This window comes from Grus americana, chromosome 7 (genome assembly GCF_028858705.1).
Source record: "Grus americana isolate bGruAme1 chromosome 7, bGruAme1.mat, whole genome shotgun sequence".
NCBI classification, from domain to species: domain Eukaryota; kingdom Metazoa; phylum Chordata; class Aves; order Gruiformes; family Gruidae; genus Grus; species Grus americana.
In genome coordinates, this window is record NC_072858.1 from 38,870,400 (window position 1) to 38,895,288 (window position 24,889).

A 24,889-nucleotide genomic window follows, 5' to 3' on the forward strand; every position below is an offset into this window, starting at 1 on the left:
CAGAGTTCAGTACAACTTGCCAAGGCAAAGGAACTGGAAATATTTCCACCTTCTCCTATCTTGCTATTCTTTGTTTGAAGTCCCAGGTAGAAATTTGCAAGTGAAAACATGACTTGAAGAAAGATAACTCTGGTCGTGATCTGTGTATTTCTAATAAACCAGTCATCTTTTCCGTGCGGTACAGCTGAGTTGCTGAGCCGATTGCCATCTTGTGATTCAAATCAACAATTAAATTCTTAGTGCCGTGGAGCGTGCAGCAGCCATCATTCCAGAAGCCTCCTATGGACAGATTTTCTATCGTTTCCCCACAACATTTTCCGAGTTAATATTTCAAGGACATGACCTTCAGTTGCAAGTATATCATGTAAGCATTATTCCCATCATATAGTTCTATACAGACATCTTAAAACATTGTTACCAAATTTAAAAACAGAAAACTAAAAGATAAGGAATATAAGGGAAAAAAAAAAAATTAGTTTTCAGGAAGTGCAGTGGAACAAAGTGGTAAATGAAAAAAAAAAAACACAACCCCATCCAGAGGTGAACTCAGCCTCAAGGAATGCAGGTTATTACATGGATTATTGGAGAGAGTATTTTGGAAATCACTTCCACCAAAAGCATGCCCATATTAAAGGGAAATTATGGTACCTTAATTGCACTTCTCAGCCATAGTCGTTGAGATCACATGTTGATCACCTGGAAAGCAGAAAATAGAAGATTAATAATATTGCTCATGTTTTAATTACTGATTAAGAAGAGCAACTAATACCACATATTTATCCTTTATTAAAATAGCTTTAGCTTTCCAAAGACAGAAGAACTGAATACATGGCTTTTGATATCAGCTATTTTATTCCTGATAAAGGCAGCTTCGAGTAAGAAAAATACCAAGAAAACAATGCCTGAGGTTTTCATTACAATAGTTTACATATTTTCATGAAGGCTGTCAACTCTGAAACGAGAAAAAATTCATAAAAACTTTTATTCTTATAAAATATCTACCTAAACCATATCTATTGGGCACTTATCTGTAATTTGTTTAGACTCAAATATATTCTCTGCCCTTCCGCAACCTGAAATACTTAACAGTAAAATCCCTGACTGGTGGTTTACAGACCTTTGCTACGTGCATGCGAGTTACTCCCTGGGATGGGGAACACAACTGGTGGGAGTAGGAGTATTTTGGGGGCCGTTTCTCCTGCGTTTACCCAGGTAAGACTGTGCCATGGGGAAACTTGGAATGGCCACAGAAGTTGATGGATTCAAGAAGCATTTGGGCCTCCAGGCACAGAGCCATCAGGGTTGGGGATTTCACCTTTCTCACAGCTCCAAGGGCCTCTACCAAGGAGTGCCTTCTGGTGGGCACAGGACAGAGACCCCAGGGCTCCTAATGCTGTGAGATCCGAGATAGCGGGTGGCATTAGGAACCCACTGGGGAAACTGGGCGGTCACTGGCTACGCTCCCATTTTTCCTCTCCATAGGTACCCCCTTGCCTCATCCTGGTAACATCTAGTGCCAAACTTTTGGAAGTGCATAAGCTTACTGTGGCACCCACATCAAGGAACAGTGCTGTTCGGATAGTTTACTGAGTCACTGAGAAAGGGAGACTGCAAGTTATCCATATTCAATAGAATTAAACCTAAACCAAGACTACAGCTCTGAATGTTTCCAGACTTCAAGGTTATACGCAGTCCAAAATTGTAATCTGAAACTAAAAAGTTGTACATGGTCTCATTTTCAGAGTAGGCATGCACAGCACACCTAACCTACCCCAAACCCATTTCAAACACTTCCAGAATCCAAAGGCTTGCAATGAGCAAGGCACAACACCCTGCTGCAGCCTGGGCCAAGCTCAACCTGCGCCATCTCAGGGAGGAAACTCAGTTTGAACCTGCATTTGAACAGGATCTTTTCTTTTTTGGGGGAGAGGCTGTAAGTTGTTATTGGTTGGCTTTAAAAATGAATCGTATAGTTGCTGGGCTCATTTCACCTCTCTTTTTTGGCAAAATCCAGGTCTTTTTACTAAGACAGCATCTGTCAGCATTATCTTCGGACAATTTCACATGAAGCAAAGACATTTTGCAGGTTGCTGCTTTCCCTTTTACTTTAGTATTCATGAGTTATCCATGTAATAGGACCCAATTGTCCGGAATATGCAAAGACTCAACCAATAAAACAACAAAACTTATTCTCAGGGCTGTTAATTGACAGCACAGAAATTACTTGTTATATTGGAGTTAGCCAGCTTGCCGTGCTCTTAAAGATTTAGGTACACGTGGCTTGCTTTGCAAGAACGGAAACTGTTGTTTTGTTTGGAGGTGGAACAAATGCACAGTAGGTTGCATAGTCAGATTTATAAAATAACTCATGGCTTTTAAAGCTGATAGAAGTTTATGGAAACACATGGATGTTATGCAGACTTCAAACAAAAAGCACATAAGGGGAAACAAAATGGTATTTTATTAGCCTTCAAAATAAACTGTTTAAGTAAAAATTGGTAAGCTTCATTACCAAGACACCATATGTATGTGGGAGTACATAACTCTTCCCAGAACAGGTCTGCTTGAACAAATAATTTCTCTCTACTATATATATATATATACACACACACACACACAAAGAAAAAAAACCAGAAAGTACAACCAGACAAAAATAAGGAAGAAACAACATTCAGTTCATTGCAACAAACATTTGTTCACATTTCTGAAGACATCAAACAATTCTACCATATTTTTCAATTAAAAAAAATATTGTTTCCAGCATACAAACATATTACTGAAACTTACTGCTGAAAGTACTCCTATTCTTTCCCTTACACAGAGTTAGTATAAAATTGAAGATGGGAGGATAGCTGCTCCTCGAGCACGTGCACTGGTCTGTATGAAATACAGGCGCTTTCTACCAACACCATGGTTACCACCGATTCAACATTCCACCAAAATAATTATATATTTCACCCACGAAACTCCACAGCATTAAGGCTGCAATTAGTTTGTCCAAAGAATGCCCAGTCTTCCATGCATGTAGTAGAGGGAGAGGAATAAAATGAATCGCATTGCCATGGGAACAGGGTTTACTACTTGCTTTACTACGAGATTAATACCTATTGTCAGCAGATTTTATGATAAATGATCGTCATTTTTGCATTTTTGTAATGAAGATGCATCATGCTGTGTGGTGTTCACACACTGTAGAACACTTTTCCTCTAATCATCAAGGGCTTTTAGTTTTGTATATTATTTTACATAAAAATAGGCTGCTTAGATTGTGATTGTTTGGGATTTTAACATTAAAACAGAGACAGACACTTCAGCGCTGTGTTTTCTACAGCACTAGAAGATGATACAGCTATGGAATATTACATCAGCCTGTGATTTGGTGCAAGAGGAGGAGATGAGAGCAGGTAGTTCTGTAGCCATTTCATCTACACAATCTAGAATTTGGGGGTTTACTTTGGACTTTATATCCCCACCATACACATGGTTCAAAGGTGCCCGAAGGACTGGTCACTCCTTTGGAGCCTCACACCCCCACTGCGGGGAGCAGAGCATTTTGTGCCCACTGGAATGGGGCTTCTGGTTTAGTTTCCTTTAAAAGGAACCTCACTCACATGCACCAAAACACTCCAAACGGACCCAAAACTCAATAAACCAGGAATGATCGAAGGATTCACTTCGAAACCATGCTACTGCTCCAAACTATTAACTATTTCTATTCCCAAGAGGATGTGATGGGACATGTTAAAAAACCCACACTAACACGGTAGGAGGAAGCTAAGAATGTGCTTTGATATAATTCAGTGCCTTCTCCTAGCCCTTGTCTGCAAGTGTCACGTAATATTAAAATTCATCCTGAAAGGCAAGAACTGGGGGGATCCTTCAGTTAGTCGTGATGACATGGGTATCTAGTAAGCAACCATTAAACCCCTGTATCGGCTGAAAACCGGACAGTTGGCCCTTTATTTCTTTGCTGTCCTTTTAGCGATGGAAGACTCGGTGAAAGGCATTCTGAAATTCTGCTGCCATGTTTCCTGGTAACCAGCAGATGTATGCATTTCTTTTAAATTAGAGAGGAAGCACAAATGGCATGTTGGTGTAATAATTTCAAAATATTGTGCTGACTAAATGCATTTTCAAGGCTGTAATTCAAGACTAGCTTAATTTCTACAATTGATGACTGCCTGAAAAACAAATCCTATCATTAAATCTGAAACATTTTTGGGTATGTTTCTAAGATCCTTGTTTTTGAGGACAGTCTCCTCCTCCTCCTCCTTTCTTAACAATAATATTTCAGCTAAAGGAGAGGAAAAGGCTGAGTTTGCGAAGAAGAAACATGAAGAGGCCTCTGTTCCCAAGAACACCCAGAAGCAATGTGAAGACCTTGAAGGTCGGGTTCAGTCTGCAGTTCTGCTCAGATGCTTGTAATTTTTCATTTTCTGAAGACTGAAGGAATTGCTGGGAAAGTACAAATGCTAGAATTCGAGTATATAAAGGATTAATTTCTGAATTTTCCCCAAAATGGGTTCCTGACCTTTCACAACAGACATCATCTGACTCTCCTGGTATGCTGACGTTATGAGCTTGCAATGGCCAAGACCCGGGGCTTTGATCCAGTGAGGCTGGTTATGTTTTAGTGTTGAAGGACTCATTGCCTCTTTGTGCATTTGCATTCATTCAGTTTTAATTGCCAGACCTAGCTACTGCTTAGGTATGTCTTGTTGAAGAGTGGCAGTATTTTTCCAAACTTTGATATCCAAATGCTGGCAGTTGTAGCCAGTGGTTAAGAATAAGCCGCAATCAGGTTTGGGGATGGGAACCAGGTACCAAAGCAGAGGCAGCAGCAACACAGATAAACAAGGCACACCAAAGTGAAGTGAAGCAGAACTGGCCTTAACATTCACAAAATCAAAAATTCTTTGCTATAAGGAGGTCATGCTTTCAAATAAGCAGTCATGTGGGCAGATGAGGAAACCAAAGGCAGGAACCTGGCCTGGGCAGGAAGGTACCGCAGCATGACCAAGCCCAGAGAGCAGGAGACAGACACAAGAAGCAGGGGCTAGGAAGGAGGAACCCAGAGGCGAGATTGCAAACTCTGGAGCCCAGTGCCCAGGAAAGGCTGCCCCACACACGGTCATCGCGCTGACACTGGTAGAAACAGCAAGGTTTGAGCCCTCCCTGTAGGCTGACCTCAGACCTCCCCAGCTGTCCCCCAAGCAGGAAAGTACTTCTTGTCACTAAGGGCACTCCTTGTCCCTTCCCACAGCTTGGTTTAAAGTATTCCTGATGTTGCTGAGCAGTTAAGCTGGGCTGTGCCAGGCTGCATTACCACAAAACAGGAAAAATCAGTCATATTGCCAAGCCTGGGAAATACTACTCATGTCCAAACCACTACCGCCTACCTGGGTTAGTTTTCTCTTTGGGGTGATGAGGGGTTCAGCAGCTGCCTACGTGCTGTTAGGATCTGGTTAGGGTTTCTGGTTGCAGGTTAGCCTTCAGGTTAGGGCAGGGGGTGCAACTTATTTTTCAGGATCCGAGTTACAGGTTAGAGTGAGGCAGAGCATGAAGATGAGGGTGTCTGCCTATGGTTTCTGGTTAGCAGGGAGGGTATGGGCTAGATTTCTTAGTTAGGGGGTTGGATTAGGGCTAGGCTTAGGGGGAGCACGTCAGCTAGGGATCAGGGCTGGTGTTCAGGGTAAGGGTTGGGGTTCAGCTTTGAAGTAGGATTTGGTGGTTCAGAATTAGACTAGGGGATTGGGGTAAGAGCTAGGGGAAAGCTTTAAAGGAAAGGTTAGGGCAGGTGCTGGGACAGACGACTCCTCACAGCAGCACCCACATGCTGGCCTCTGCTCTGCCTCTTCTCTGCCCTTCACAAGCTCTGCTCCTCTCCCATCAGGTTCCTCCAACACAAGTGACCTCATGGCCCACACACACCATGTCACATTTACCTACACTTCATCTGAGCTGCTGCTCGCTCTCCCCTGCCTCGAAGCACCCCCTCCTCCCATGGCCTTTCCCTCCAGGACCTGCCAGCCCTGCCCTCCTCCTGCTTGCTGGCCCACAGATTGCTGAGAGCCAGGGTGGGAGCGGGGGGCAAGGGCTTGGGCTTCAGGTCAACACATTGGGTCGGGGCATCTGGTGAGGGTGTCTGCTCTGGGACTCTGGGATCAGAGCTACAGGTAAGGCTAGGGATGAATCGGGGTAGGGATTACGGTGTTTGGGTTTCTCCCGAGGGTTTCTGGGCAACCTTTTTTGTTTAGGGGTTCAGTTTAGCGGAAGAGTTAGGGTAAGGTAATGATTTTGGGCTTCAGCTCAGAAGTAAGCATTTGGGATTAGGCACGGGGTGAGGGCTAGGCATAAGGTTTAGCTTTAAAGTTAGGGCTTCGGGTTAGTGGTTAGACGTTGGCTAAGAGCCTCTCTGAAGAGGTCTCGTGAGGTGTCTCCCAGCCACATCACCTTTACCTGAACCCCCCCTTACCGCCACAATGGACACCACGTCCTCACATGCTGCCACCAGCACCCACACCCGCTGGCTTCTGCCCTCTATGCCATCCCTGACAAGGCGTCAGCACCTCACAGAGCCACCTGCTGCTCACCAATCAGCTTCCTCTAATGCGAGTGACCTCACAGCACACACCTACCGTGTCACTTCTGCCTGCAGCATCCTCTGAGGTCCCAGAGCCTCTCCCCAGCCCTTGTCTGGGCCACAAGCACCCTGCCCTTCTCTGCTCTCTTAGTCCACGTGCATATTTCTCACTGAACATTTTAAAAAGAATAAGATCAGAGATACACACAGGGTACTGTCACGAACTTAAACCAAAGAATGTTTCCATGCATTTCCTCCGTCCTGCCTTATTTATTTGTACATGAAATCAACTTTTTTCTCTCCAGCATGTTCTCTGAACCTCTTACTTTCACTTGGCCTCTTCTGTCTTCCACTTAAGTAAGTGACTCCTTTATAAGTATTTAAAACAATTATGTTAAAAATCATAGAGCAATATTATCAAAGCTAAGGAATGTAAATTCACACTTTTCATGAAGCAAGAATCCTAAATCTCTCAGGCATCATTGAAAATTACCACCTTTATTTTAATTAAGCAAATGTTACCCATAATGACTCTTAACAGTACCTACATTTTCATGTATGATACCCTAGCAAACTCCATCTCCACACTTCTCTCAATGTCTGATCTTGAATTTTTATGCAGCTAAGATATACTCTGTAACTCAAGAAATTAAAGAATACTGAACAGCTCTTTAAATATTCATATAATTTGCTTTCTGCAGAGACTAATCACTACTTTTTTTTTTGGCTGCTTACAACAAAAATTCATGAACCAAAATGCACTAAGTAGCATTAGGGTATGGGGAGCAGAATTGCTTTGCATGCAAACATTTCTTCTCGTCTCCCATAGAAAAAACGGTTTTTGATTATGCCTGAAGAGTATGTTAAGCAAAAGTTTTCATCAGAAAAAATACAAATGCAACTGCATCCTCTACAACTAATAAAACTTCTCTGTTCTGGGTTTGTAAATCAATGTGCTTACTTCCTAGTAAGCAAAACTTACAGGTGGTGTTCTTAAAATCCCTTAGCAAACCACCTCTTCCAAAAGTCTCCAATGACTACTAATAATATGTAAAAAGTATTATTCTGGCATTTTTATTGTAAGTTTTGTTGTCAAATTGGAGCAATAAAAACTTGATTTACTGCAATTCCTTTCTGGAAAATCAACTTAGTCATATTTTTCTTGGGAACAGAAAGTAAACTTGAGTCAAAGTAAGTGATTTGCTTTAGCGTTATTTCTTGCTTTCTGTATACATTTCCTATATATTTACATCTGCCTCTGTTTAGAATGTATGTAAATGCTGGTTTCACACAGCCGGAGGAACCTGGTAGATTGAAGACAGGAGCAGCGATCAAATTCCAAAATTACAATCTCAGTTCTGACGGAGTTTTTTTCTGTACTCTGTGCCACGCAAACTTGCTCTATTACTCAACTGCACCCGAAGTACAGTTAAAGCATTTACTGCTTATAATAAAATAAAACCTCCAAAACAGTTTTTAAAACGTCTTAGTGATTCTTTTTTTCCTAAACGCAGGTCACTCAAAATTTCATAGTGCCTCAGAAGGTTTATTTATAGATCAACAGGGATTGCATGTTTATTCCATCTATAGAATAAATAAACAAAACAACTCTGTGCTTGTTCCATATTCCTCATCTGTCATCGTACCATTTTATACTGCCTCACGCCTGAATTCTTCAGGCATTGCTTGCTTTGACCAGCTGACTTGCTGTATAATACAATGCACTTTAAAAAACTGTATAAATAAAATAATCTTGACAACCAGCAGCCATATGCCATCGTATCTGGCACTTGCATTAGAAATTGTTTGGGGTACCATCACAAATCACATCAGATGAAAAGACCGAGATATCTAACAGTTGCTCCATTTGGATTCAATGGAAACAAGAAGCATCGCTTTGAAAAACGTCGGTACGTTACCTCAGACGAAGCCCGCACACTTGTAACTTGTAAACAAGTCCTCAGTGTAAGCAGAAGATCCAGCTCAAAGCATGATTCATCCCTTACACCAAAGAGATGGCGAAGCGGCGGAATACCAGAAGTAGACCCTAGTCAGAGAAGTCATTGAGATGTTCTCTCGCCTATTCCTGTACAGCCCATCGGTGAAATCCCTGCTTGTCTCTACAGCCAGGACATCGGGCTGTCTATTCACGTTAGGCATCAGCTGCCCAGCTCAGCGTTTTCAACTCAGCACATTTTGAAGCCCTACGTGTATGTAGGTAATGCCGTGAGGAAGAACAGACCTCAGCTCTGCAGAAACTCAGTTCTGACACTGCTTCTGTTGGGGGGGGTGAGTGGGGGAGAGGTTGAAGATCTTCCCAGACCACAGCCTGACCAGGCCTTCCACACTGTTAGACAGGCATGAGCTAGGATTACTTTGAAAAAAAGTTTAAACTTGGTAATTCAGCTCTGCTCACACAAATATTCTCCAAAAGCAGTGAATTACTACAAGTTTCAGGAGTTATAAGACATCTTCTCTTTCCCTACAACTCTCCACCACTCCGAAAGACAGGTCATCTCCACACAGCCTCTTTCTTAAAACAGCCAATGTTATGAAGCTGGCTCTGGAACAACTTAGTGTGGCAATGCAGTGTCCAGAGTGGCTTTCTATTAAATCAGACACTAATGAAAAATGGAGTAAACCTGGACATTGAACTTTTCAGATTTTTGAAAACTTGAAGCGCGTGGGGTTCATAACCCAAACAACAGATTACACTGACTCACTGCTGCAGTCTGTTGGCTTTGACAGCCCTGCAATGGCACGATCTGAATTGTTTGAGAAACACAGTAGAGGAGAAGACAATAAAATGTTCATGGAAAACATTAGAAAAGTGTGCAGAATTTCATGACTTTCAGAATGCTTCTTAGAGACTTAAAGGACAGACAATTGAAATACATACACAAATATATGCTCTATTTATCAATAGTCTCTCCTTTGGTTTCTCTCAGCTGATCATCACTAGCTCTTGCAGAAAAATCTACATCAGAGCCCTCCCATCCTGGTTTATCCTGGTGTGTTCGCAGGACCTTTCTCTAACTTAACGTCTTGTTTTCCATCACCCCAGTTGCACAGCTGGTTTCCAAGACACTATTCATCACATACACTGACCACTTCTCTCTTTGTAGACCGAGGCATAAGATAACTATACACTGTGAGGATGCATGGAAACTCTTGTTTTTTTAAAGTATTCAGAAAAATCCTTCACTTGCCAGAGCCAATGCTTGGAGTACAGATTCTCCAAACACGTCCAGAGGTAAATGCATCTCCCAAAGAACTGAGGGAAATTCCTTCTCTATGGTTTCTGGTCACAATGTACCAGGCTCCAGCCAAAAAGCATAGCTAGGAGCCTAGCCAGCAGCCTACCACCTCCTCCTGGTGTACTACATCTGCCGTGCAATGTTCAACAAATTGGTTGTAACCCTGCTGTGGGAATGCATGAAGAGCTGGTACCATTGCAGACCAGCAGCAGAGAAGGTATAATACTCCTTCAGTCTCTTCTCTCGCCCTCACCTCACAACAGGGAGACAGAGTGGTTTCACAAAATTTTCTTTGCTTGTTACAGGATATGGCATTCAACTAACACAGGAACATTACCTTGTTCCTCCAGCTTCATTAGGGACCCCGAAAAATCTTATTCCTTTCAGAGGATGTCTTAAAGGATGAGACAGATAGATCCTTCGACATGTGAGATTGTCCCAGTGGTTTCACATGAGGAGAAGAGAAATGCAGAAAACACCTTTTATCTTTCTTCACGTTATTCGAGCTGGAAAGGCTTTAGCTCACTTAATACTGAGTTCTTCCTAAAAGCAGAAAACATGGTGCCAGTCCCTCCCTATGAAATGCTCTTATTCATCAAGGAGGGAAGTTGGAGAGAAACTGCAAATATGTCCCCACCCAGCTCCAGCTACGCCAAGTGAAAAGCTGCCTGGGCCCACACGTCTCCCAGCCTACGTCCAGCTGCTCCTCACTGCTGTTCTGGTGGAGGCACCCACTCCCCCAGCCCTGCTGGGAGCACGGGCCACCGGCTTGCTCTCCAATCTGTTTCAATCACAGCAAAACAAGTTTAAGTGACAGGTTGTGGTACATTTGGCAAAAAATGGTTTCAGAAAAACTCCTAGAAGCAACCCAGTCGTGAGCTGGGAGTGCAGTGAGAGTGGTGAAGAACAGCAGGTTGACCTTCTCAGCAAACATGGCCAAGGAGAAACTGGGTAACAGTCTTTCCACTCAGGAAAGATGGGGTACCTCCCGATGTGCATTTGAAAATCGGAGTCCTCAAGGGAAGTTAAGTTTGCAGCAGGTTCAGCGTTCAAACAGACCCATGTATTGTGCAGTTATAAACTGACAGCAAGAGACGCCAAATGCAAAATCTGCATGAGACAGTAAAGGATTTAGGATTTTGTCTAAGCTGCAGCTGCTCTCAGACCATAAAAATAGTGTTGTGCTTTCAGCCACACACTCTACGCATCACGAACCTGGGCAGAACCAGCAGATGGACATTCCCAGTTACAGTCTGACACAATCCCTCCCTCGCACTCTGCTTTCCCCCAGCCTAGAAAGACTTCTTAAATAGGGATGACACGAACTTGTATGACATAATTACACTGAGCTTTTTAAACAAGTGGTTGCTCTTCCATGTTTGTGCATATTCATTCCTGTCCTCCTGAAATCTCCCTCCTACTCTCCATCTTAATCAGGTTCAGGAATATTTGAGCAGCGTATTCTGGAATAAAAGCGCCCACAATCGTTCATCCCCCAGTCCGTGGAATGTTTATGTTAGCCCGTTTTAGGCTGTGTTTGGTTTGGTTAATATTTCTCCCGCTTGCATGGAACTATTCAAGGAAACTTTCAGCAATGTATAGATTTATGGTTCTGAACACATATATTCCTAGCTCTTTTTCTTACATCAGCCCTCTGTCCACTGATAAAAATAACTAAAGACAGATTCATAAACCCATGCCCTTTACTGTTCAAAACAATACCCTCATCTGCAAAAACTTTGGTACCTGAAAGCAAATGGGTATCTACAGGCCATTCAAGTTAAGGATCACACACGTGCAGTTAGACTACGTGTATGAATTTACACAGATTCCTCCACAGGAGTACCTGTGACGTAACTACTACATCTGCATGTTCCCATACGCTCATTGTGTGTCTACATACAACAAACAAGAAGACAGGACAGAAAGTGTTGATTAATCAAAGACTAGTCACGCTAATGTATTAAAATGCTTAAAAAGACCAAATTTTGCCTGAGATATTGGAAGTAGAAGTCTAAGGTATTTCAATATTTGTAACAAACGTTTTTTTAGCAGCCTGCTGACTTAAGACATTTGAGCTTTGATTCATACTTACACAAGGTCTAGTTTGTATCATTTTGGTACTTAAAGTATCACTCAACAGCAAGCTACAAATAGCATTTTAGGCTTGAGAGTAAATTTGAATAATTTATTTAGGAAAAACCAGTGTATTTCTAGAGCTTCTGTTTGTGAGATAATGAAAACAGTCCATTTTAATTTTCAGTAGGTTCCAAAATGACAATAAAACCCAGATATATTTAGAGGAGTTTGTACACTGCCCCATACAGAACAAAATCCCAAGGCCTGAGAAGTATTATAAACCTCAGCAATCTTGCTGCTAGGTGTTCTGAGATACTGCTAAAACTTGTTTTAAATTATTGAAACGTATTTGGTCTTAATCAGATTTCATCCCAGGTTTGAAAAAGTTCAAAAATATTTCTATATCTCATACTGCCATCGGCCCCTGTAGTCCTGTACTTTGATATCATGTATTTTGTATTTCTCTACTTAATGCACAATGATTAATGAATACCTGCGGGATTTCCAGAATTTGTGAACCATCCAATCCAGCAAATCATTTAAGCATGCAAATAATTTCATACATTTCCTGACATTCCTGCAAATGAGAACAGAATCTGAGCTGTACCATTAATACATCATACTTAAATTAAAGCTTAGCAATGCATGAGTTGTTCAGATTTGTATTCAAATAAGACAAACAAGTGTGAAATCCAGAGGGGGGTCTTGAGGCTGACATTAAGTTTTACTTTTTAGATTTTTTCCCTCCATACTATAAGTTTGGGTTCAAGGACTTTGGTTCAATATTCACTTAAGAATATCCAACTTGAAAAGCCATTTTTCCCATCAAAGGAGTCTTTTGAATTGAAAAATCATAAGGAATGCTCTTCTTGCTCCATTGCCATTTTTGCAATTATCTTATTATATAATATTAATTTCAGCAGTCAAACTCTTTAAGAAATGGTTTACATAAGCAGCTTTTTAGTTGATGCATTATCACTGTTGTTTTAGAACATTTATGTGGCTTGTTTATGTCACTTTGTTAATTTTATTGTAATTTAGTATTAATTAATAGCTCTGCGGTTGTAACGTGTTTAATCAGTTACAACTCTTAATTATGCCACAGCATTGCTTAATAAAACAATACACTATTGGGATTAAAACAAATTAATTTGCTATCCTCTTTTATGGGTAATTTATTGCACGACAAAAGCAGTCATGAAATTGTTTTCATGGCAGCTAGCCGAAAAAGACTTTGCATATTTCTTTCTTACCTTAACTACAGAGAAAAACTGTCACTGATTTCACTGGGTTTCTACAGATCAGCACCAGGATCATAACTGTCTCAAAAACAGCCGACAGTCATAGAAATCTAGTAACGGAGCAACCTTGTTTCTGAAGTCATGCTGAAACAGAGGACCGGCGTGCTCGGCTCCAGTCAGGATCTGTCCAGCCGCGAGGCCCGTCCCTGAGAGTAGCCAACTTGAGGACTTGTTGAGCCAGAGGTTGTATCTTTCCCTGGTGAGCTCAGGGGAGAATTTTCCCTCCATGAAGGTGTTCAGTTGCATCTTGAACCCACCTAAGCTTTTGCCATCTGCCATGCTGCACGGCAGCAAGGTCCATGCACTAATCCCTACATAGGAAAACACTCCATTTGCTTGTTTTAAATCTTCTACTGGATAATTTCATGTAGTATATTCTAATCCTACTACTTGTATTACAAGAAAGAATTAATAAATTGCCTGTAACCACTTTTCCCCACTTTGGAGCTTACATCCCTCCATGAGGCCCATGCCTCAGCTGCACCTCTCAGGCAGAACAGTCCAAATCCATTCACTGTCTCCTCACACGATGCCACTCTGTCCTATTGCCCCTCTTTAGGCCTTTTTTATTCCTATCAGTTATGCATACCCATTTATTCTGTTTGGTAATGCCTAGCGCTAACTAACTAACTAATCCTAGTTATTTCAGATCATTTCTTCATACGTCAACATAATTTAAAATTTTAATTCTGTCCTTGTCGACATGCTTTCAAACCTTTCTGAAGCTGTTACGTCCGCGACTTTCCAATTCTAGTCTTTCTGATATCGCACAAGTCGATGAAGACAAGAATTAAACATGACAGTCTCACGTTTAATATTTGTCACAAGCTCACGACAGACTTGAAAACGCCTCCCTGTGTGACAGCACGCGTGCAAGACAACGGTTTCACATTCAGCCATGACCATGTTACTGGTGACTTACCCTAGATTACAATTCCAACGTTCGCTTAGGAGAACAACATGTGGTAAACTTTTAATAGAGCAACTGAACTTGAAATAAACTGCCATCCTTGCTCTGTCCTCATCTACTAAAGCGCTGGGACCTCTCCTGTCACTCGTCAGTCTCAGGTATGGGTCATGGATAATGGTTCAGAGACTGTTCTGGCCAGATGCTTTTAGGGTGAACGTCATCAGTCCGGCTATTCCTCCTTGGACCTTTGCATTATCTCCTTAAATTAGTGACGAAACTCTGATTATGTTTCCACTGCTTCTCATGGTGAGACGAAGCATTTAATTAAATATTTTAAGAATATTTATATTAAATATTTGTAGAATATTCAACACTTCATCTTTTGGAAAATGAGTACCATGCATTTTACTCTTACCTGGTAACAAAATTAAATGTAAAAATACCTTAAGATAGATATTTTACTGAATGGAGAGCGAAAATATTCACACTCCAAGTCCCAAAGGTTGGTTCATCTCTTCTGACTCCAATTGTTTTATGTTAAAGAGATGGGTATCATCTTGTATCACAGTCCTCTGACAGACTGACAGAGATGGTGCAAAACTGCTGCCATTTTGGGGGAAAAAAAGTTAGAAAAAGGAAGCTATAAAGCCTAGCAGAAGAATTTTGAGATGGCCGAGCTGATATGACTTCTCAGCATCATCTCACATATTTATTTAATAGTTGATATCTTTGTCCTAATCTTTATTTTAGATTTTTCCTCCCCACAAGGTATTTGCAGAAACGAAGTTTTATGTCTGAACATAAGCACTTCTGTATAATTTGTCCCTTTACTAATCATTTACTTTTGCAGTCCATGGGGCTTTACTGCAGTGACGTCTTAACAGAATTTACACACAAATTCTGGAAAACAAAAGGCAGAAGATCACTCAACAAAAACAAGGTTGGGACCGGCTTTACATGGAGGTGTCTATGCTGTGCAACCTCTTTACATCACCAATTACAGCATGTTTTATAGTTCAGGCATTACTGAGCTCACTTTTTTTCCCAGGACTCGTCTTCCTCCTAAACCTACTGGTTCTGGTTTTTTGTGTTTTCTGTAGAATGAGGAATTCGTAAAGTTTTGCTTCTGTCTAAGCAATAAGCTGTCACATGAGAGGGCAGGAAGGGTGGTACAAAGGACACCAAGCGATGTAATTACATGAAATCTGCACCACAGTTCACTGGGGTTCTCCTGGAGCAGGGAAACTACATGCTTCATGCATGTGTTTTTTAAACACAGGAAAGGGTTTGTGCAGAGTGGCCCGGAGCTGGCTGCTCCACCCTGACCCTTGCTGCCACTCAGTTCAGGCTAGGTTTCCTCCCAGCATCTCCATCCATGGCCTTAGAAACAACCCTTACTGTACCTGCTGGTGACTTTCAAAGGTGTGTTCCAGCTACTTCCAAGCTTCCCCACATCATAGGGATAAAGTGCCTCCACTGAAGAAGACTGTAGATGTACTGAGGGTGCCTTGTGATTGCTAATTGCGAGGGAGGAACACAGCTGGGTTCTGGACTGGTTCCATTGCCTTTGAAGCACAGGAGGAGGAGGAATGCCTAATGCTGCAGAAAAGCAAAGACAGCAGACTTGAATCTGAAAGGGGACGTCCCTGGTGACACTCAGCAGTGTCGAAAGAAACTCCCTACATGACTCAAGCAAACAAAAATGCATGAGAAAAACATACTTTTCAAACAAAAGCTCTCCCTAATGCATACACGTGCCTGGGGGGCAGCTCAGGGGAGACACACATATTTGTGCAGCTCAGCTGCGACCTCCTGTCTTGCTCCTAGACTTCTTCTAGGGGTTTAAGCACAGACCCACTCTGGCTATGATAAACCCCTAGGATCAAAGCAAACACCTAATTGCTCGTTCAAGAAATTCACTGTCCACAAATGAACACATTGGTGTGACATTTTAACTTACTGACTAAATAGTAACACTGTTACAAGCACTTTGGCAAAAAAGCACATCTTTCCTCTTCTGGGGAACTTTATTGCTACAGTCCTTTCTGATTTAGCAGGTGATGCTAGGTCAAGACTTAGTGCTAATATCTTCTAGTCCATATACATTATATACAACCATGTTTGTATTTTTGTCCTCAACTGGTAGGTATTACATGTTCCAGTACTTTCCTGACGGTTATGTAGCAACTAAATGTTAAAAAGAGAATAGCCAGGGCGTCAAGACATTTTCTTTCTGTTACTCTCCTAATTTTTCCTTTATATTCCACTGTTATAAATGTTTCATTTGACATAAAGGAACATAACTTGCTGCAGTCAAGTGATACATGTAAATCTTGAAGGTAAGCTATGGAAGCTGCTCAGTCTGAGCGCTCCTGGTATCCCAACTGTGCCCACCCAGGGCTATTGCCAACATGGGCACAATACCACGGCTGAAACTGCTCATCAGGCCATGGCTCTTATTCTGCTCCCCACCCCCACCTCCCATGCAAGTCTGTGACAATTGCACAGAAGAGGTTAAAAACACTGGTGTCCACTTATCTCTTATGCAAAACATTGTGGATGGAGATCTGCAAGGGTGGTATGAGAAGAAGCCGGAGGAGAGAGTCTTATGCCAGCGAGATGGCCTTGTTTTGGCTACAGAATGCAGAGTAAACAGATAAACAGTTTCTACACAGAATCTTGAAGGTCACGGTGCCCGGAGTGAGACCTTTTGCTTAATTATCTGTAAAATTAATATTAAAGTTGATACCCCTAAATATGACAATGAGCCAAAAGAAGTACATGCTAAACATATACGAGTATAGTACTAAACCCTCCACCCAAATCATATTAAATGTCACCCCAGGGAGGAGACAGCTAAGGTTGGGTATAAAGGATACTGAGGAAGTGACCCCTGAGGGTGGAGAAAAGAAATTGCAGACTCTGAAGAGGCAGTCAACGGGCTGTGCTCCTTCTCCTCCACCTAAGATAGGGACACCTTCTTGGTAAGCATTGCCATTTCACCTTTTTAATGAAGAATACCCGGGATAGCATTTTGCTGCCACTATGATCATATATTAGCGTTACTGCAGTAAGTGCATTTATCAATTGCAATTCTGAACTCTTTATATCTGTCGCTTTAATAAACTTTCTGTTTCAGCTTTGCAAAACTGTCTCAGAGTCCTTTAGGGGACTCTGACAGGCAAACATTGACTCTGATATGTGGCTATATATAATCCTTTAGACATAAACCGTTGACAAAGTCTAGGACTAAGACTGGATCTAGCCGCACCTAGGCTCCTCTCTGAGGAGGAGTTTAGAAAACCAAGGGGTCCTTTCTGAACCTCGGGACTCAACAGGAGGGCCTCCCTCAGCCACACATCAGACTCGTACCCTTTTCTCCTCCTCCCACACACACTGGTTAGAGCTCGTGGGATTAAGGATTACCTCCTCTCTTCTCCCCTGGAAGGGAAGAGGGACAAACGGCAGAGCTCTCCATACCGCGCTGTGCACAAGGCCACGCCGCTCGCAAGTCACAGAGCTCAGTCAAGAGGGTGAAAGGTGCTTCTACACCTTTCTCAGCCTGGCCTTGGAAGGCAGGTAAGTCCAAAAACCAGAAGACTACTGGGAGGTAGCATGGTTTTAAAGGTTGAGAGAGAAAAAGAAAAGCAAAGAGATCAAATAAGGGAGCAAGGGAGAAAGGAGAAAAGACATGAAATAGGAAGAGCACAGCAGACACTAGGGAGGAGCGCACCACAAAGTAGGTGGTTTCCAAAGAAGAACCTGACTTTACATTCAAATGGGGCCACTCATTGATAGATCACTCATCTCCATCACGAGAAACATTTTAGAACCTACCATCACCACCACCAGCTATTTAAATTTGGGATGTGCAGCAGAAGTTGCATAGTATTGTACCTGTCCTGTCCCTTATTTGGTACAGAAGTTGTCATTTGTGCTGTGAAAATTCACATGTAAAACAAATCTTTAAAAGTAGTCTGCAAGTGTTTTAAGCTTCAAAAATCTGTTTCTGTAAAAGCCTAACAATGTTTCTGCATTTCTTCATGCCATGGCTGTACGTTACAAGAAAAATAATCACAGCTCAAGCAAGGTAACAGGGTATGTATGACTGAAAGGACTCCGGGCTGTCAGGACAAGAACTCACACAGCTGAAAAGCAAGAGAAAAATAAGGCACAGTGAAAGGAAAATTAAAGCAGTGTTGTTTAGTCTTTCCTTTCTAAAATTGCATAGTTATGCTGAAGTATTGAGACCTATCATAAGAACACAGCCACCCACACATTCTCTGATGCACGCAACATGCCACGCTGTCTTCCAGAGACTGCTGAATGAAGTCTGTCAAGACAGAGAAAGCATGCCTTCATTTCAAGGAGAATTTCCAGAAAAACAGATCCAAATAGCTTTAAAGTATTCCTACACCAAAAAAGAGGCCTCAAGAGCCTGTGAAACGTCCCTTCTGTATGCTGTGAGTGTGAAACTGCTTAAATGGCTGCACCAGCATCAAAAGCAACCACTGCCGCCACAGTCCCTCACCTGCAGGTTTCTGCCCTAACCTAGCAAAAGGGGTCAAATAAGAAATCCTCACCCATCTTCATGTAAAATACATCTCAAAGTGTCAGCTTGTAGTGATGTGGCAGACTTCATACAGCTGCAGGTAGAGACGATGGCTCTCTCTGGTAACCCCAGGTGGAAGACTTGAACACTTGATAAGACATTTTTGCTCTGATTGCCTGACAGTGGCCAAAAGGCAGTTCAGACTAACAACCTATTTTATAACTTGTAAGTGTAATCCACTTGTATGTTCCCTCTCTCCATTTCCAGCAGGTCAGTAGATGCTTGTGCCTGCAAAATATCAATCTGAGCTGTCACCTGGCTAGCTTAACACTGCCAGAAAAAAATAAAATAATAAAAACATTCTTAAATTCCTCAAACACACCAACCTCATCCAAAGAGGTTTTTTATTTATTAGTTTTGTTTTAAACACAGATACTAAACAAGGCGACATCTCGGAGAACTCCGCTTGGGATAGTTACTGACAGCATCAGAAGAGACCCAACATCTAACATGCAGTATTTAGAAAAAGAGTGACTTGATCTTGTTATATCAACTTTGAAACTACCTTCTGTAGCACCCAGAGAGAGCTTGCCCTTCAGGCAGGTTTTTACAGGCTCTCACGGCTTTACTTTGATTGCTGTGGTAGCTGAAATATATAGCTTTAGTACGAAAGGATTCTCTGTTATCCTACCCTTTGGGAGAACTGCACACTGTGACAAAGACTTTTCTCTGCTTCATCTCTTAAATTTCACAAAACTAAGAGAAGTACAGCACATCTAGCATTACTTTTTTTTTATTTTCTAATGCCCCTTGGCCCCTTGAGGGCTAAGCAATCACTGAATGGTATTTAACATCACCAGATGTGATGTTAAGGTCAGGCTGGATGGGGCTTTGGGCAACCTGGGCTAGTGGAGGGTGTCCCTGCCCATGGCAGGGGGCTGGAACTAGATGGGCTTTGAGGTCCCGTCCAACCCAAACCAGTCAAAGATTCTATATCTGATTCTTAATTCACTGATAAATTGAAGTTTGATGACATTTGGGGGTTCATAATCTGAATTGCCTAGTGTCACACTGCTCAATATGGCTTTTTTCTATTGCATTTTAGGGGAAAGAACAAAGTTCACAGCCCTGGAAAGAAAAAAAACAACCCACATCTGTGCTTCAGGATCAAATGATTTTGGTATCCTGCATCAAGCCTTACCCACAAGGATTACCCCCTGGTATCAACAGAACCATTTAATCCCCTGCTGTGATTTGCTATATTCTCTCCTGGCTCAGACAAATCTTCACCAGCAGCAACATTTTCCTGAGAGACTTAATATCCTGCTGGTGAAAGGCCATTAGTTTGTTTGAACACAGATCATACAAACTAGAGTTCTTTAAAGAACAGAAGCAGGGGCAAACCCAGAGGGTTTCTGCTGGCCTATGTGGCCCCTCCTCAGGCTAGTGACACCTTCAAAGCCCAAGAGCACAACGCAGATGTTAGGGCATTGCTTGTCCGGAGTGTTGCTGGCAAGTTTTGGTCATTTATCTCCAAAGAGGTAACAAGTCCAAGGAGCTGATGAAGCACAGGTCTTGGACACTCTGGTGGGATATGGGTTTGTGGGAGCTGTTTCTGCTGCCATCAAGAATGTGAATTCATTTTAAAGACAAGGACAACTGAAGACCTAATGGTCGTAATATTGCATAATTAATTAGGGTTATATTAAATAAATCACTAAAAGTAAAAGCAAACAAAACTCTTCTCCTCCCACTTCGATTCATTTGCTCTTGGATTCAAACATGCATACAAATACAGGAGGTGACACCCTACATATGTTCTCCGACTACAAGAATATGCTGTAATGCAGAACTTGAGCAGTCACCACCAATTCTTCCCTTTCCCAGCAGCACTTCCAGGGGATAAAAACATTCATTCATACGTGGAAGGTGGTGACTTCATACCCTCCCAGCAATGCCAACTCACAAGCAAACAGCCTTATGTGCTAATAAGGATTATAAGGAGTAGTGTTTCTTTTTAAAGGAAGCATAATATTCTGTGCCAAGTGCTCCCTTCTGAACACATTGTTTCTACAACCGCAAAGCTGAGGCGGCAATATAAAAAAACTGCTTGAATGTTAAAATAGAGAATTGGAGAGAAAGAGCCAAAACACTATTATATAATGTAATATCTATAAGAACATCTTCATTGTGAACAAGTTCACTAGGTTACGTATTTCTGTTGACCAAAAAATACAGGGTTCACTTGGTACAACTCTACAGCCAGGGTTAAATAAAAGGCAATCACACAACAGTCCAATCTATCCATAAAATCCACAAATCTAGTCATCTTAAAGGAACAAATGCAGCAATTCTTACACGCACACAACTCTACACTGAAGGCAGAATTTACACCAAAAGAAATTACTGGGCAGCATGCAGGAAGAACAGCAAAGATCAGCTGCATGCTCAGCGCCTCCTTCGCTACTGCACAAAATCATCTCTCTATATATATTCACCTTTCAATTTTGTTTTGCTTTCATTTTCAGTGGTTAAAAAGACCACAGAACAGGATCTTGCCAACAGCCCTTCTGACCCAGCACGCTCTTAGATGAAATGTAAGCCACTAATAGTACTGCTGAAGGGTGAAAGAGCATCTTGCCATGTCTGAAAAGATTTTTAAAATCAGAGAGACAGCAGACTACTGCCCAGAGGACACAATATAAACCAGGAGCCACTATGTGAAAGCGCGTGGAGATCTCGTCAGCAGAAACGCAGATGGGCAGTTGTGCTGGAGGGTGCGGAGCTTATGTATCCCCTACCAAGCAGCCGAGGATCCTGTCCAACTCAGGTTTTGGTCCTTGAACCTCACAGAGGTCCCCTTTGGCAGAGTGTCTGCTTTTCCTACCTCTGATCAGGCCCAGAGAATAATACTGAGCCTGAAACACTGAATCAGATGGGGATCCTCATAAACAGAAAGCACTTGGACCTGCTCACGTCATATTCCAGTCTGGCGAAGAAGAGAGAAATTGGGGAAATTATCCATTGACTTTAAAAAAATAAGAATCCTTGTCTTGTAAGACAGTTACTATACTTTTTCTGCTTCTTTGGTTCTACTCTACATAGCTAGTTGTACAAAGGAAATTTTTTTGTTCCAAGGCATTTTTATTCTACTACTTTTGCAATGGTTGCATGCCAAGCAGAGAAGCATTATCAATCGTGAGGCAAAGAGTGGCTACCCTTCCCTACGCCAGAGAAACAGATGGATGCACTCAGTCACATCCTAAGTCTACCACTTCATAATTAATTTTCTTGAGGATTCATAATACCTGTATGAATCTCATACATGTTTGGGGTTTTTTTTAAAAAGTTACTTTCTACCAATTGTTACAATTTTGGTGGTATGTAATCTGAGCGTTAAATTCTCTGATCTTCCCTGTTAGTAGAATGCTAAAAATTAACATTTTTTTGCCTGGCTACTACATAACCAGGAGGAGAAACAACTTTTCCATTAATTCTGGTGGGCATCACATTAATGTTGCCTGATGTTCTGTTTTGACCTTCTTGTTGATGCCAGCAACATCCTCAAAATACAAATGCATATGTAGAGGTCAGTCTTGGAATTCATCCATAAGAAGAAAACCCTGCCTCAATTTGTGGCAAATGACTAAGAAGGTCTACAAGAAAGTCATTACATATGTTTTCTCTCCTTTCTTTCTGCCCATTCATTACGGGATTTCACTCCAGAAAAGCATCTACCTTCATTGTTAATATGCCTGTTATTTTCTAAATAAAATTCTATTTATTATATAATTAAATAATAGAAACAGGAAAACATCTAGGAAAGGAAATGGCAGGTCCCAGCGGATAAAAGGATGAACAAGAGGAATTTTAACAAGAAAACTATATGAGAAAATTTGACTTTTTTTTGAAATTCAAGAGTGAATATAAATTTGAAGCATAATAAAAACTGAATGCTTGTTTGATTAAGAAGGAAAACCAATCAAAGAAAGCAATCATGTAGAAAACAATCCCTTCCAATGGTAATTACACCTCTATTCCAAACAGGCAGCCAATGCTTGAGACTGTGTGCAAGCTAGATTTTTGTCTTAGAGTTATCATCTGCTCTCATTCAAAAATACAATCACTGCTCCAGTCAAATCATCAAATTGCTTATGCCTCCATCTTGGAAATGTAGTTGAAGATGGAGTGGAACCATTTCTGAAGAACGATGCTGGAGAAACTATGAATATATGAGACAAACTCAGGCAGAGTTAGCCCAGAGAATGAATACGAAGGTTGCAGTTTTTCCCTTCCTAGCTGGTGTGACTCTTATCTGGATTCAGAACATGATCAGAATGAATGCTTTTTTTTTTTTTTTTGTATGGAGCAATTAGATGTTCAGCAAAGCATATGTTTATACTAATTCCATTCCTTTCATGCATCCCCCTTTAATTGATCTCATTTGTGTGCAGTGCGACTTTTCTGCTATCTCTGAGAAGTGTAATTTCTTCTTATGCCACATTGGGGGAAACTGTTTTATGATCCAACTGTGCTAACTTATTTTCTTACGATGAATTCTTTATTGTTAGCAAACATGATGCTTACACTACTTAAAAGTTAAATAATATCTAGTTTGCATACAATATTTTTTCATATTTATCCTTGGAAGAACAGATCCTCTAACACCATCCCTATCCAAACTAAAAAAATGGAGTACTACGACCCTTGCATAGACCTTTTTCCTTGCCTCATGCCTAACAAATTAAATAACAAAATCAAATGCAGAGAAAAATATTTCATTAGCTGAATCAGATAGTCTTCCCAGACAAAGTAACTAGATATAGGTAACATAATTGTTAAGTTTCTTGTTATCGAGTCACTCATTAAGCCTGTGAATAGCCTTTCGGAACTCATTATCCTTTGCAGGACAAGTGCAAAGTAAGATAATGTCAAAATACGCACCTTTTGCCAGCTACACGTACATGCCTGCCTTAGCCATAAGCAACAAATGAGGAAAACCCTAATACCCAGAACCTCTAGCTCAACTACACATGAGATTGTCAAAAATCAAGAATTCAAAGTGGCCAGCGTTAACATGTTTCTATTACTTTTCCTCTTTTTTTTTTTCCTTATTGCAGCTTTGAACAATGAAATACTACAACCACTCTTCAGCAGGCTAAGGGGCAATATTTAAGGACGTTGACTGTAATGTAAAAACTGTGGCTTTGACTGATGTAAAAATAAGTAGAATAGTCAAAAAGGAGGGCAATTTTTCTGTAAAGTCTCTCTTTTACCAAATCACAGTGTGACTCTAAGCCTTTGCTACTGGCAAGGAATAATTATTTTAAAGCTACTGAGGTTTTGTAATAGCATTAATTTCCATGGACATTTGAGTGTCATGTAGACATTTTAACTAAAAAAAAAAAATCAAAATTATTTTAAAGTCTGGATGACTTTGGTGTTTTCATTCTAGAGACCACAGTTAAACATACTTGTTTACTTCAATAAGGGGCATTTTCCTTCATCCTCTTGATCATTCAGAAACGCTTGCCAGGGTTTCAGCTCCACACTTAGGTCCCTGCAACCTCTCGGCACGTGGCGTATGGATGCCTTATACAAGCCCTTTGCCGTTACTGCTCTCCCACCTCTTCTCCCGTAAGGCTTCCAACAGATCCACCCTCCCTCTATGCCACCGCACGAGTGCCCCTGAGTCACTTCCCCAGCAAATCAAGCCTGGCCCTAGTACAGATCCTTGGGGGACCTCAGTGCATCCCTCCCGCAACCGCCCACACTGCTCCCTCATCCCTTGTTTCCTACGTACGTGACCGACCTCGTTGAAGGGTCTCAGTGTGCTCGAGCAAAATACTTGCTGAAGGCTATGAACACTACTGCATACACTATCAGAACAGATTTAATTAATACATCTGAACAACAGCTTAAGTCATACTCTACTGCAGAGATGCGCAATCAACATAACAAAGATTAACTATTAAACTAATAAAGGCCTTATCTGCAGCAAGGAATACCTCAACACCAAGGAAATCTAATGCTTTAAATTGGCATTTTCATGATTAGTACATAAAACCTTTTAAGCCAAGGGTAGATGTTATTCCTGTTTCAGTCTGAAATAGAAAATCTAGATAACATTTACTGAGTCAAAGTGGTCTCAACGTAAAAGAACTTAAATTCCTTTCACATCTCAAATATAACAGAATAGCATTATGT

The 24,889-nt window shown here is 41.4% G+C and overlaps 1 protein-coding gene across 5 annotated transcripts in view; it reads right to left on the reverse strand.

The window, feature by feature from the left end:
- Positions 1 to 24,889, reverse strand: part of PCDH15 (protocadherin related 15) — a 1,027,345-nt gene that overhangs the window by 478,116 nt on the left and 524,340 nt on the right. For all 5 annotated transcript variants that reach the window (XM_054831779.1, XM_054831776.1, XM_054831775.1 and 2 more), the window contains one exon: positions 649 to 696. The gene's annotated coding sequence lies outside the window, so the exon portion shown is untranslated. The remainder of the gene's footprint in view (positions 1 to 648; positions 697 to 24,889) is intronic.